This window comes from Cervus elaphus, chromosome 9, assembly GCF_910594005.1.
Source record: "Cervus elaphus chromosome 9, mCerEla1.1, whole genome shotgun sequence".
Taxonomy (NCBI): domain Eukaryota; kingdom Metazoa; phylum Chordata; class Mammalia; order Artiodactyla; family Cervidae; genus Cervus; species Cervus elaphus.
The window spans coordinates 29889139-29905560 of record NC_057823.1 but is presented as its reverse complement, the minus strand read 5'-3'; positions in this window follow the sequence as shown (position 1 = coordinate 29905560).

The following is a 16422-nucleotide window of genomic DNA, read 5'->3' as shown; positions in this document are numbered from 1 at the left end:
TTTATTTAAACCAAAGGGAAATAAGATCCTCCTATTTCACTTGGCTCAAAACAATTGGTGACAATATGCCTTCTTGAAAAATCAGGGTTGGATCTATGTCACATTGTTTATAAACTATCATTTCAGTTGTATTTTTTTAAGAGGCTAAAAGGCAAACACAACAAAGACTATCAAAACTAAAGCAGATGGTATGATCCTGTATTCTTGGACCTATACCAAATCAAATGAAATCAGAATTAAGTTATTTTGAAGGATAGAAATCCTATGGTGCAGAGGACTGAATGTTTTCCTGTTTCCTCCTATTAACTTGCCATTAGTCAATTTGAACTCAGTACACAGGATAACGTCTTCTCTCTTCAGGCTTTCCAGTGCAAAAGGGAGTTGACACTTGACTGCCAGTGTTTCCAATGAAATGAAGCGAAAACTGGCAAAATGTTTACTAAAATTTGTGATAAACATGAAATGAGTTGAAAATCATAACTAATGACACAAGAACAAGGATAAATAAGTTTGTAATTGAGAATTTATTTCCCTTAAAGTAGAAAAATTTAGGTTGCTCTCCTTGTTGATTTAAATAAGGTAGCCCAGGTAATTAATACTTACCAAGCAAATCTCATATTCCATATACTTCCTAAAATCATCTCAAATGATATATATGAAGCAATCTAGAAAACCATATATTGCTTTAGAAATATAAGATACTATGTATAGCAGTAAATGATAAGTGAAAAAGTTAGCAATTACATTTCTTCCAAATTTAACAAAAAGATGTACCCTTCCAAATTAATAACTTATCTTGGAGATCTGAAATCTATACATTCTAAGACTTAATTTAGATTCCAAGTTACAACCCTATCAGAGTCTTGGAATGTATGTTTCCAAAGCAAGACAAGAATGCATGTTCTATACTTGGATGAAGATGTGGAAATAAATTACTTCCGTAATGTTTAGAAAAGTGTTTCAAGCTTCAGATCACAAGAACTATATTTTCAAATCTCCAAAGAGATGACAACTAGAGTTATTCTTCTCAAAGATGGGCACACAATTTGATATATGCTGTAAAGTAAAATTATTTTCAGCAATATGGCGCTGTTTTTCCTTAGAAAATTTTATTATTTAAAAGATCAAATAGCTATTCAATAGAGGATCAAATATCTAGGAGAGTGACTATTTCTATCAAAGGATACAATTCTTTTTTATCTCATGGATAGAAAACTATCAGAAAAAAAGCCACTTTACCTTGTTCCTTCAGGTGTTGAAAAAGTACTAGGTGCAGAAAAATGTAAAAAAGCAAGACTTCACATGCAATAGCTTAGAGCTTCACATATATTGATAAATGCTTACTGACTCTCTAATTCAGTAGTTATAAGTGGGGAGGAGAGGTACAAGGCAAAAATTTTGCTTCCCAGGGATATTTGCCAACCTCTGGTGAAACTTTAGTTATCACGACTTGAGGAGAAGAATTTTGTAGGTCATCACAATTGGGGATGAAGGTTTCTACCAGCACCTAATGTGTAGAATCCAGGAATTTTGCTAAACATCCTATAACCCCAGGGAAACCTCTACAACAAAGAACTTTTCAGCCCAAAATGCCAATTGTGTCAAGATAGAGACACTCTCCCCTAATTGCATGTAATATATGAAACACTGGGAGAGCTGGATGATGGGTACATGGAGACTGTCTAGTTTTGCAATGTCTCATGAGTCTATACTTTTTTCAACATAAAAACTTTTTTTAATATTTAGCTTTTAAGTGGGAACACTAAGATCAGATGAGCCTAGCCCTGAAGAGAAGAATTTAAATAAGAGTGCTGAGAATAAACTCCTAGGAAGTCAATACACATGGCTAGCAAAAATGTCACAAAGGACATCTAAGGAGAGTATGAGTATGAAAGTCAAAGGAAATAGGTTTTCACACACACACACACACACACACACACACACGGTGATCAATAGCATCCACTGCTAAAGAGGAAGGAATGGGGTAGCCTGGTGCTGAAAATGACTGCTGGGCTAGAAGTACCGGGACAAGAGGAAATGGAAGCAGCAAGTGAACTCCTCCAAGAAAATTAACAGTCAGGAGAAAGAAAAGGCCACACAACAGACTAAGAAGAGATAAAACAAAGAGATTCAACTTGTCATAGGACAAAGGAATACATTTTTAAGTATTACTTAAAAATGAGGAGTCCTATAAGGAGGGGAAGTGTTTGCACCTTCAAGAAAAGGAGAAAATAAATGACAGGGTAGACACTAAAAAAAGGAGATAGGATCAACTGCTCATATAGAAACATCAGCCTTCTAGAATATGACTAAACGTGACCAAATCAGAGAGACAGATATTTTAAACTTGAAAAGCATCATAATATGAATGACTGCTATTAGATTTTATGAGTTATAACATATTTTACAAAATAATACAAGCCTAGATATAATGAATCAAAACTGAAACTGACCATTGTAATGATGGTGTGCCTGAAGGCATACAGTTCTCATTTATGAGTATGTGAAGGTAATTCCCCATGGTTCATAACGACACAGGCTTGTTGAACAGGTACTGACTTATAACCCTAAAACTAAATGCTATGGATAATTTTACTTTCTTATACATGCTTTGTTAGTCTGAAATTTTTAAAAACTTATGTACATAAGAATTTTAGAGCAAAACTAATTTTATATGTGTCACATTAAAAATAAATATTTAATAGCTTATGTACTAAATTCTTTTAAAGCTAAGAATCAGTCTTTTCTAAAGGAGATATTTAACACTAAGACTTGCTCAATAATTAACTAATGATAAACCACCCTACATGTGATGACAAGCTTGTTGATATTAGCCTTATTTGAAATACATTGGTCACATACATTTCTGACATGCATTATAGACCAACGTCTGGTGATGAAACAAAATAGTCTTCAGGAAATGGAAACCTTTACTTGAAGAGTTTGAAAGTTATCAAAGTTCTCAAAAATAGCTAACAATATTTTATTGACAAGAAGAAAGAAAAGAAACTTTAATAACAGAGAGTAAGTCTTTCTTATTTTTATTTGTTTGGATCATAGCTTTGAACCATATTTTCTGCATGAGTGAATATACCTAGCACCAAATATTATCAGGATCAAATATGACAGGGTAGCAAATATACAGGCATGAAAATTCATATGAAAATCCTAGGAGAATACTCACTATCCTGCTAAACACATTTTTCTTGGAAAATAGAGAAACTGAAGGAGGGGTCTTAGAAGAAATTTCATTTTTATTCCATATATCCCTGTATCATTTTAATTTTTTTCTCTAATAAATATATGTGTTTATTTATATAATTAAATAAGTATATGTTTAAAAATTTAAAGAAAATATTTGATATACACTTAGGTCCTATCTCAGCATATAATAATGAATATACATGATGTAGGGAATGCTCAAGGCAAGTTAGCTGTTATTATACCACTTTGCCAAGATAATGATAATGATTCTCTGAAGGTATATGGCAGATAAAGATTAAAAGTTGCAAATGAACACTCTTCCCATTGAGAGATAGTGTTTATTTCCCCTGTTATTGAATCTGGTCTAGCCCATAGCAACCTAGGTCAATAAAATATGGAAATTTAAAAAATATATATTTGATAAAGGTAATGTCCTACTGGTTCTGAGGCCATCTTTAAGGGAACTGGCAACCTCTTTTGCAGTCTCGTGGAGGCCTGAGTCACTCAGTAAGGACAGATGTCCTTAAGATACTGAACTGTGAGAAGCCTAGGCTACCTGGAGAAGTACTAGATGAGACACTGTGTGGTGAGAAAAGAGTTTCTATGACTACGGAGAGGCAGCGCAAGGAAGTACCTTGGTGATGAAGGAAGAGTTCTGTATCATGATTCTCATAGTAGTCATATGAATCCATATATGACAAATATCATAGAATTATATACAAAGACATGTAAAAAATGAACACATGTGAAAAGCAGTAAAACTCCAGTAAAAGCTATATTAATTAATTGTATTGCACTGAGCAACACAATTTAAGAGAGAGTGAAAAAGTTGGCTTAAAACTCAACACTCAAAAAACGAAGATCGTGGCATCTGGTCACATCATTTCATGGCAAATAGATGGGGAAATAGTGGAAATAGTGACAGACTTTATTTCCTGGGGCTCCAAAAATCACTGCAGATGGTGACTGCAGCTATGAAATTAAAAGACGCTTGTTCCTTAGAAGAAAAGCTATGACAAAACTAGACAGCATATTAAAAAGCAGAGACATTGCTTTGCTGACAAAGGTCCATATAGTCAAGGCTATGGTTTTACCAGTAGTCATGTATGGATGTGAGAGTTGGACCACAAAGAAGGCTGAGCAACAAAGAATTGATGCTTTTGAACTGCAGTTTTGGAAAGACTCTTGAGAGTCCCTTGGACTGCAAGGAGATCCAACCAGTCCAACCTAAAGGAACTCAGTCCTGAATATTCATTGGAAGGACTATGCTGAAGCAGAAACTCCAATACTTTGGCCACCTGATATAAAGAACTGCCTCATTTGAATAGACCCTGATGCTGGGAAAGATTAAAGGCAGGAGGAGAAGGGGACAACAGACTACAAGATGGTTGGATGGCATCACTGACTCGATGGACATGAGTTTGAGCAAGCTCCAGGAGATGGTGATGAACAGGGAAGCCTGGCGTGCTGCAGTCGTGGGGCTGCAAAGAGTCGGACACGACTGAGCGACTGAACAACAACAATTGCACAGGGAAATTACCTGACATCACCAAAACATCAGGTATGTGACTGAGGAAGTCATCTTGAAAATGGATCCTCTGGAAATGACACCTGATAAATCAGAGACAAACTCCCCAACCAAACATTATCAGACCCAAAAAATTATGAGTAAAAATTAAAATGGTGTTTTTAAACCTCTGAGATTTGAGGTAGTTTGTTACATGGCTATCAACTAAAAAGGTATTGTTAAAGAGTCTTTTCTTTTTTGTCTTATACTCTTAAATTTTTCTATAGTAATCATGTAATTCTTTGATATATAAATAAATTATAATCTGGAAACATTATTTTGGTCTACATGAAAAGTCTGAGAGGAGATAGAGTAGTTTCCAGTAGAAAACACTCCACAAAAGCAATTAATAAAGCTGGCTATATCTATAGATCTGTTAAAAGATCCTTCAGACAGTCAATGAAGAAATGTGAATCAGAGGACTAAAGTTTCGTGCAAGAGGAAAACTCTAGATGTTGAGCTTTGGGTCAGCCATACTAATATCAGACAGAGTAGACTTTAGCAAGAATAACTACAGAAACAAATATTTCATCTTGATAAAGTGGCAAGCACAACAGTAAGATATAACAATTCTAAATCAATATGTTCACAACAAAACACTATCAAAATATATAAAGAAAAAACTGACAGAATATTATGAGGAGCAATAGACACATTCACACTTGAATAACTATTAACTTACTTCTTGTAATAGCTGATAGAATAGGCAAACAAAAAATAATTCATAAGGATATGTGAATTAACATCAACTGCAATTAAGAAAATTGACCAATTCAAGATATATATTGAACAGCACCTAGAAATGACACTTACATTGTTTTCAGAATTACTTTCATATGAACTTTTCTTTCAGTGTTTTAGGCTCCTTTAAAAGACACTACACATAAGAGAATATTCCAATGGCTAGTAAACATAAGAAAAAAGTTCAGCACATTAGTCATTTGGGAAATGCAAATTAAACCTTTAATGTGGTATCTCTACATACATACCAAAATGACTAAACTGGAAAAGATAGCCAATGTCAAGTGTTGGTAAGGAACTGTGTGGAACAATTGGAACTAACATACAATTTGGAAAATTGTTTGGCAGTATCCACTGAAATGGAACACATGAACACAGTGTGTGTGTGCATTCTCAGTGACTCAGTCCTATCCAACTCTTTGCAACACCATAAACTGTAGCCTGCCAGGCTCCTCTGCCCATGGAATTTTCCAGGCAACAACACTGGAGTGGGTTGCTACTTCCTATTCCAGGGATCTTCCCAACCCAGGGATCGAACCCATATCTTTTGCAACTCCTGCGTTGGCAGGTGGATTCTTTACCAGTTACCCATCAATTCTTCTCCCCAGGTATCTATGCTTCACTCCAAGCCCCAATATCCAGTTACCAAAAAAAAAAAAAAAAATGCATGCAAATACTCACTACAAAAGACATGTATAACTTTCATAAAAGCACTATTTTTAGTAGCCAAAAACTGAGAAAATTTCTTAATATTCATCATTACTTTAACTGAGTAATAATTGGTAGTATAGTCACATAATGAAATGCTACACAGCAATAAGGATGAGCAAACCACAGCTACACACAGACATAGACAAATCTCACAAACATAATGATGATCAAAAGAGATCAAACAACAAAGAGTAAATACTGTATAGTTTCTTTTTTATAATAGTGTAGACATAGAGCTGCACCACCCACGTACGCCAATGGAGATTATGCTGTCCTAATTGCTGGATATGTAGTGAGAAGACAGTTTTCAGCTGTCAGACCCTTCAGGAAGCACCTCTGTTGCAGAGAACTGCCTTACCCACATTGAATAACTGATGAAGGCAAAGACATAAACAAATGCCTGGCAATTTGGGCCCAGTGTTGGGTAATGCTGGCCAGCCATGTTAGGCTCACGAAAGAGGAGCCTGAGGCTGGCAGGTCTATACCCCAGCTCTATTTCTCCCTCTGCAGCATATGATGTCAGAACAGGTCAAGCTTATCTACAGTATTAGAAATAAGGATAGTGATTATCCTTGGGTTGCGGATGGAGGAGACTCTGCCTGGAGGGAGGCAGGCTTCTGTGAGGCTGGTGACATTCTGTTCCTGAGATCTGTTTAACTTTGAAGTTTCATCAAACTACACAATTACAATTTGGGCATTTATCTATATATATGTTACACTTTGATTGAAGGTAAAAATAAATATATGTATAAAAGGTAAAATGTACAAATACATTAAAATATGAACACTTTCTAGGTATTATGCTTCAATAAAATATTCACCTAAAAATTTTGACTTTAAAATAGATGAATGAGGCAATCAATTCTTTCAAATTAAATAAAAAAATTGGATTTGAGATTTTTAAAAAGATATGAGGTTACTCATTATCTCATTTACTGACTACTCTGGGATTTTGCACAAGTACTGTTGCCTGGAAAATCCCATGGACGGAGGAGTCTAGTAGGCTTCAGTCCATGGGGTCACTAAGAGTTGGACACGACTGAGCAACTTCACTTTCCCTTTTGCCTTTCATGCATTGGAGGAGGAAATGGCAACCCACTCCAGTGTTCTTTCCTGAAGAATTCCAGGGACAGCGGGGCCTGGTGGGCTGCCGTCTATGGGGTCACACAGGGTCGGACACAACTGAAGCAACTTAGCAGCAACAGCAGCTTAAATTCCCCAAGCCCACAGTTTCTCAACTATAATGAACTAAAAATTTGTCCCTATTTGCAAGTCATGTTTATATATATATACACTCATTTTTCAATCCCACACTGTTATGAGTAATAGATGATTGGGTTTTTTTATGCCCAATTTTCTGATAGCAAAACAACCTCTGTAAAGGTCAGGCCATGTGCTGGAAACTACAAAGTCAATGAGTTGCAGAGAATCCAAGGTTCCTGAATTGTGTCTTCAACATCAAAGCAAAACAGTTTAAGAGAGGTACACTAATGGAAACAACCATCTAGGAAGATTAAGCACAGAGAAAAAATGAGAGAAAAATGATTAGACATTAGGAGAAAGCCTGATTCAAAGTGTCAAAGTGATCATGAAGAGAGAATTCAGACTTCATAGTGTGGAAAAAAACTAAAATTACTCAAAATAAATAACCCAGTGGAAAAAAAAACAAAAGACAATGATTAAGAGGGGAAGAGGCAAAGAATATCTATTTTAGTTTATAGGAGCTATAGTACTTATGATAGAAATCTTGTGATTCAATGTTCTATCTTCATTCTTATCACTGAGATTCTAAGATATAATCCTATCATAAGCAAAGAAGTGTTTCTTAGTGAATTGTCATTCTATTGGTCTGAAAATTCAGTATTTTCTCTGAAGATCTGACTCCATACTCTGTTCTTCTGGATAAAACTCATTAAATTCTATTTAAACTTCACTAACAGAACCATACAAACTTTTAGAACAAAAAGGAAAACAATAATGTCTCCCCCTCCTTTCAAAACAAGGCTCAATGTAAATTTAAGAAAGTATAAATTACACAGTCACTTCCATCCAGCCTTCATCCTGTACTAAACTCTGACTTCCTCACTTTGTTTTATGGCACACTTGTCTCTCTCAGGAATCTTTAAGGGACAGTTAGTTGGCCCAAATTCAACTCAGTCACACTGCTTGCCAAATAAAAACACTCTAGTGTGTCCTTTAATGTTTTGATGCCTATCTTCTTTTGAATGCCTTATAAAGTTTACAATTCTTCAAGTACTGGAAAAATGCCCAATCCTTGCTGCACTGTCCAGTTACCCCCTTTCAATCCTAAAAAAATCCCTGGTTTGCCAATTAAATCAGTTAATTTGTAGGCCAATTAAGTTAGATCAATCTGTTAGCTTTCTTAAATTAATTAAATTGGTTGTTTGGTATCTTATAGGACAAGCACAGAACAAAATAAATCTTATGCCCATAAGTCAGAAATAGATGAATAAATGAATCATTAGAATGCATCTTCTTATGAAACAACAATTCACAGATATGCACCAATTCACAGATGTGCATGTGTGCTAAATCGCTTCAGTCATGTCCAACTCTTTGCAACCCCATGGACTGCACCTCGCCAGGCTCCTCTGTCCGTAGGATTCTCCGGGCAAGAATATGGGAGAGGGTTGCCATGCCCTCCTCCAGGGGATCTTCCCCACCCAGGGAATGAACGCACATCTCCTGTAGTTCCTGCATTACCAGCAGATTCTTTACCACTGATCCACTGGGGAAGCCCAATTCATAGGCACTTGATCCTTTTTCCTCAATTTCTTGGTGCCTCCCATCACCCTGTTTGGATTATATGAAATACTTATAAGAGTAATTGTAAAAGATATAAACAGCAGTTCCTCAAGAAACTGTTAAATCAGAGTGACACATTTTCTTTTACATATTTTCCACAAAATGCTAAACAATTAAATTTGCTGTAAAGTGAACTAAGAAACTTGTCAATCACAAAGCCACATTCATTTATCAACATTTTTAGGGATTTATAGAACCAATAGTGCTCAGACTCAGAAGGCCCTAACGATTACTAGGAAAGATACTTTAGAATTCTCTTTGCATTAGATTTTAATGTTATGGCCCCCAAAACTTTAAAGGCTAGTTGTACACCTGAACTAAACTAAACATTAGTGAATTTTTTCATTTAAAATGTGTTTCTATTTCAAATAATTAGTCCGTTTAGACGAAAAAGTCACTCAGTCATGTCTGACTCTTTGTGACCCCATGGGTTATACAGTCCATGGAATTCTCCAGGCCAGAATACTGGAGTGGGATAGAATCCCCCCACAATGTGGGAGACCTGGGTTTGATTCCTGGGTTGGGCAGAGCCCCTGGAGAACAGAAAGGCTACCCACTCCAGTATTCTGGCCTGAAGAATTCCATGGACTGTACAGTCCATGGAGTCACAAAGAGTCAGACATGACTGAGCGACTTTCACCGCATTTCACTTCACTTCACTTAAGACGAAAAAAGAAAGCAGAAAACAATAGCAAGTTTCTTTAAACAAGATCCATATTGGTATTTCAATCATAACATCATTTTAAGTGACAATTTTTTGCATTTTTTCATTTCATGGTCAAATCAAATAAACATAAGAATTTCACTTACTCAACAGTGAAAAATGCAACTAATCATGAAACTAGAAAATAAAAAGGAATACATTTTTGACCAAAACCATTATACTGAGGCACTGATTAATTAAATCCTTGACAGAATCTTTCTCTTCCCCTCATTCCCAACCCAAACCCCTCCACAGACTGGCTCCAGAAAACAAGTGGATAAAAAAGCCTTTTTTATCAGAATGTCAGATAACTTATCACTCACAGTGATTGGTCATAATATATCGCCTTGAATGTGAAGGGAGGCACATGCCAAGATGAAGCAAACAGTGTATTTCATAAAGTAGCAAAGGCATAAATTTAGACTCTAAGTAATAGGGACAATAAAAAGTCATCATCCGGGTCTGCAATGTAAGTGTTATAGTGCTTATGAAATGTGCTGTAATACCCAGCAGCATAGTGACAGATGAAACAATGTATAGTGTCTGCATGGAGCCACTAACGCCAGGTGGATGGCGTGCTCCTAACACACCCACTAAATTCACTTCATAGGATGTGGTCCACAATTCCTGGGCAGAGTGGTCTAGGAAGCAGGGTGTGGTGCTGCTTACATGTTTGCAAAACTGTTAACAGAACTGTTAGTGATCTAGGGTAAATGTTTGCTTGTTTTGTGTGAAGCCCAAACCTTTGTCCAACTGGGGGCATGTTTTTCTCAGATATTTCAACTCATGGCTCCAAACTGGCCCAGGTGCAGAAAGCTGGCGTGGCCACATTTTGGTTATTCCAGTGCAATGACAGGATTTGGAGGGTTGTCTTGCAGTGCTGCTGAAAGGTGAGAGGTATGGATTGCTCACATCTCACAGACTAGTGGGTGTGCAGTTTCATTCCCATAGAGAGTTACAGAAAACGAGAACCTGAAAGATAAGTTCTGTATACTCACTTGCTGCTTATGGTATTGGCAAGTACCCAGACATTGCACATACTCTTTAGAGATGCTTTTCAGAGAAAACAAAGCAAAAAAAAAAAAGAGAGAGAGAGAGAGACTAAATATGCATGTGGAGAGAGAAACATTAAAGTTACTCTTGCTGTTGCTTTAAAATCAGAATCCTGAACTATGCCTAACTTACTTCCTGACCCTCTAAGCTTCCATCCATTTCTTAAATTATTATTCAGAGCAGTACTCATTTTCCTCTGATCTGTTCTTATGAGCAAAAGAGTCCTAATAGTGTTGTGGTTTCAGGAACAGAGGGAAAGTGCTTAGCACACCCCCTCCAAAATTCCTCCAGCCAGCTAATTCCTGAAATGCCACAATCAGTAATTAACTGCTTTGTCAAATGTTTATTTACTGCTACTGCTAAGTCATGTCAGTCGTGTCCAACTCTGTGCGACCCCATAGACGGCAGCCCACCAGACTCCTCTGTCCCTGGGATTCTCCAGGCAAGAACACTGGAGTGGGTTGCCATTTCCTTCTCCAGTTTATTTACTGATGGCATGTAAATTTTAAAATAAATATCAGTTTAGCTTTACCCAGTCATTTTCAACCATATAGACAGGTTGATAAAATTCTATCCTTGAGAGCAGGTGAGAAGGAGGACACATGAAGCCTACATATAACACACTGCACGGAGGATGCTAGCTTAGCGGATGAGAGAAAACACCCAAGTAGAGAGTAACTATAAAGAGAGAAGTAAGGTAGAGAAATGTGCATCTCATGTATCCTCTCTGATCCCCAATTCCTTTCTGCAGACCCTGTAGCTTATTCTTTGGTTGAATGCTATGCATTGTGAGTGTCTCTGAAGATTCTAGCAGGTTTCACAAGGAATTAAAAGAATAAACTTCAGGAATGGGTTTGCTGAATTCCCTCCTCTCAGTGAGGCCAAACCAAGCTATAGTTCAACAGGAGGAATGAAAATAAATAAATAATTATATAAATACATATATATAAATTGGCCTTTTGAATATGGCATATGTATATTACCCCCTTATAACACTTATAAATTGTGATGATGCAGGTGAAACCTAAAAGTCTACAATTCTTCCTCCAAAATCCTCAAGATGGAAGGGTCAAAACATAGTATAGCACATCTATCAGATATGTGGGACTTGGATGGCTATTTATTATCAAACAGTGCAATTTCTACCATGAAGTTTGATTTTTTAGCTCTTTTTGTATAAAGAATAAAGTGATCATAGATTTTACCATAAATGTTTCTCTTATCAACTGTGGACTGGGATGATCAAGAAATGCTTCTACAGCATTTCTCTGTAGCATAAGCAGCTCCAAGTTTAAAATATATGTGTCAAGGGGAGGAAGTGGTATGAGTGGATGATATTTATGCTTTGTTCAAAGTTTCTTAGCCAAGCACTCGCGAAAGTCCGAGTGAATGAGGCTAGGAAGATGGCTTTTCTTCCACTGCTCTGCCCTGATCAGTATCTCAGGCAGAACAGCACTACTCCCAAGTTAAGATTCCATTATCATTCAAGTGCAAGTGAGGAGGCTTGAAAAGAAATGATGTCAGCGTCAGCTTGCTACCTTCTTTTTCCACGCTAATTGCCTTCAGGATCCTGCCTCTTTTACGTTTAAATGTAATTTCCTTCTTCCCTGCTGTGCATAGACATCATTATCTTTCAAGTTCCTGTCCCTGGTCGCAAGAACTTATCAAGAGAGTTACCCACTCTCCTTCTAGTCCAGCCTTTTGTTTAGAATAACTATTCTCATTTCACCTGACTAATGATGGAGTTATTGTTTTCACATATCCTACACATCTCCAGCCCTAGACCCTCAATTTATTTCTTGATGTTGCTTCTTCAGATAATGTACGCCCACTTCAAACTAAAGCTGAGTTCCTAATATCCTCCTTAAAATTGGCTTCTTTCCAGTCTTCTCTCTCCCACAGCCAAGGAGACTCGAAATTCTGAGGCATCAATGACTCCAGTAACTACTTTTCCTCCAAAATAAGGAGCAGTGAGCAAGACCTTCCAGTTCTTTATTTGGAAAACAACTCTTTTCTTTTCCAACTTATTTCTGAAACTCACAGCCTTCTTCAGCCATACCTGATCTACTGGAGCATTCTTACAAGAGAGAACACCCCACCCCATCTTCACCAAGTCCAACAACACATCAGAGTCCATGAATCTTACTGAAATAACTTTCCATCTTACCCCTGCTCTGTTTAGAACACTATAGTGTTGCCAAGAATTAGAAATTATGAATGTACTTTTTAATCTGCTTTCAGAGCCTCAGTAACACAGACCCAATTTGCTTTTCCATTTTTATTTTTCAACCCTCTGCTCTGACTTGTCTAAAGATACATTGGCCCCAGTACATCATTTAAACTTATCAGCATCTCCCCAACCCCTTTAATTTTCATTCTGTTCATCTGCTTCAAATCTGACTTCATTCACTCATTAAAGTTCAGGTTTCACTTATCCATGAAGGCTACTGATTACACTCATACCACACTTATCCATGAAGACTACTGCTTACACTCATATCACTTGGATCATGTTTCTATGTGTTCTGGATATAGAGATACAGAATATACACTGGTCATTGGTATAATGTTGGTTAATGGCCACTCTAGTCACCCACCAGCCTCCTGAATCTCAAGAGTAGCCTCTTCTATTGGCCTCAGGACAGATGCACAGGAAAGCCCAAGTGTTAAACCAATACATGGCCACTGTGAAAAAAGCAAAATGTAGAAAATTATGGTGGATCATCGTATAAACTCTATCTGCTAAAAATCAAAATGAGGCCTTGGGACTTCCCTGGTGGTCCAGTATCTGAGGCTCTGTGCTCCCAGTGCAGGGAGCACAGGTCTGATCCCTGATCAGGAAATAGATCCCACGTGCCACAACTAAAAGATCCTGCATGCTACAACAAAGACATGCAATGAAGATCACAAATCCTGAGTGCCGCAACCTAGACCCTGCACAGTCTAAATAAATAAATAAATAAATATTAATAAATTATATTATATAAATAAATAAAATAAATAAATATCAAAATAAATAAAAATAAATATTAAAAACAAAAGATGAGGCCTCTTTATGGGGAGAAATGCACAAAAGCCCTAGAATATGGTATACAGCTATTGACCTAGAAGTAGAAGAGAAAATACATAGAGGAACAATGGTACATGATTATAATCTCATATCAAGCTGATCAATTCTCTGACTCTATGTCATAATTCAATTTTCAAAAATTTAAATCATCTCATTTCTCTTAGGGTATTATATTGTTCCACTATATTAATGGCATCACATTGCTTGGACTTGGAAAGGAGGCAGCAAATACTCTATATACCTTGTATTGACGCTTATGTTCTAAATTCAGGAAATACTTATTAGCCAGAGTTTAAAAAAAAAGATAGAAAACAGATGGAAGGATATTTGGAGAAGGATGTGAAAGGGTTTGGAGTGTGAGAAAATTGATTCTTAGGTATTGATCACTCACCACAACATCCTCACTAAAGAATATGCTCCCAACGAACAGGCAGGTATAAGTTGGCCTATACCAGTTCAGTTCAGTTCAGTCATGCCTGACTCTGCAACTCCATGGACTGCAGCATGCCAGGCCTCCCTGTCCATCACCAACACCTGGGGTTTACTCAAACTCATGTCCATTGAGTCGGTGATGCCATCCAACCATCTCATCCTCTGTTGTCCCCTTCTCTTCCTGCCTACAATCTTCCCCAGCATCGGGATCTTTTCAAATGAGTCCATTCTTCACATCAGGTAGCCAAAGTATTGGAGTTTCAGCTTCAACATCAGTTCTTGCAATGAATATTCACGACTGATTTGCTTTAGGATGAACTGGTTGGATCTCCTTTCAGTCCAAGGGACTCTCAAGAGTCTTCTCCAACACCACAGTTCAAAAGCATGACATACTCTGCATATAAGTTAAATAAGCAGGGTGACAATATACAGCCTTGATGTACTCCTTTCCCTATTTGGAACCAGTCTGTTGCTCCATGTCCAGTTCTAACTGTTGCTTCCTGACCTGCACACTGAGTTCTCAGGAAGCAGGTCAGGTGGTCTGGTATTCCCATCTCTTCAAGAATTTTCCACAGTTTGTTGTGATCCACACAGTCAAAGGCTTTGGCGTCGTCAATAAAACAGAAGTAGATGTTTTCCTAGAACTCTCTTGCTTTTTCAATGATCCAGCGGATGTTGGCGATTTTATCTCTGGTCCTCTGCCTTTTCTAAATCCAGCTTGAACATAAGGAGGTTCACAGTTCACATACTGTTGAAGCCTGGCTTGGAGAATTTTGAGCATTACTTTGCTCACATGTGAGATGAGTGCAATTGTGCGGTAATTTGAACATTCTTTGGCATTGCCTTTCTTAGGGATTGGAATGAAAACTGACATTTTCCAGTCCTGTGGCCTCTGCTGAGTTTTCCAGATTCGCTGGCATATTGACTACTGCACTTTCACAGTATAATCTTTTAGGATTTGAAATAGTTCAACTGGAATTTCATCACCTCCACTAGCTTTGTCCGTAGTGATGCTTCCTAAGGCCCACTTGACTTTGCATTCCAGGATGTCTGGCTCAGATGAATGATCACACCATTGTGGTTATCTGGTTCATGAAGATCTATTTTGTATAGTTCTTCTGTGTATTCTTGCCACCTCTTCTTAATATCTTCTGCTTCTGTTAGGTTCATACCATTTCTGTCCTTTATTGTGCCCATCTTTGCATGAAATGTTCCCTTGGTATCTCTAATTTTCCTGAAGAGATCTCTAGTCCTTCCCATTCTATTGTTTTCCTCTATTTCTTTGCATTATTCGCTGAGGAAGGCTTTCGTATCTCTCCTTGTTATTCTTTGGAACTCTGCATTCAAATGGGTATATCTTTCCTTTTCTCCTTTGCCATTAGCTTATCTTCTTTTCTCAGCTATTTGTAAGGCATTCTCAGACAACCATTTTGCCTTTTTGCCTTTCTTTTTCTTGATACCTGGAGTAAGATGCAAATTTGTCCTTGGAGCACAAAACGAGGCAGGTCAAAGGCTAACAGAGTTTTGCCAAGAGAACGCACTGGTCATAGCAAACACCCTCTTCCAACAACACAAGAGAAGACTCTACACGTGGACATCACCAGATGGTCAGTACCAAAATCAGATTGATTATGTTCTTTGCAGCCAAACATGGAGAGCCTCTGTACAGTCAGCAAAAACAAGACTGGGATCTGACTGTGGCTCTGATCATGAACTCCTTATTGCCAAATTCAGACTTAAGTTGAAGAAAGTAGGGAAAACCACTAGACCATTCAAGTATGACCTAAATCAAATCCCTTACAATTATATAGTGTAAGTGACAAATAGATTCAAGGGATTAGATCTGATAGAGTGTGTGAAGAACTATGGACGGAGGTTTGTGACATTATACAGGAGGCAGTGATCGAGACCATCTCTAAGAAATAGGTCTCCTTTTTGGCCCCTGTCTATTTCATCTCTGAGAGGAGCCAATAGTTTCAGCTAAATTGCTGTTATTACAAGGGTGAATGCTGGTTTCAGGCAAGGAATAGCTCCACTTAGATCAGGTAGAGAGAAACTTCTGCTCTGCTAGGTAGGCCTATGCCCATGCACAGCAAGACGTTACAGAAGAAAGAG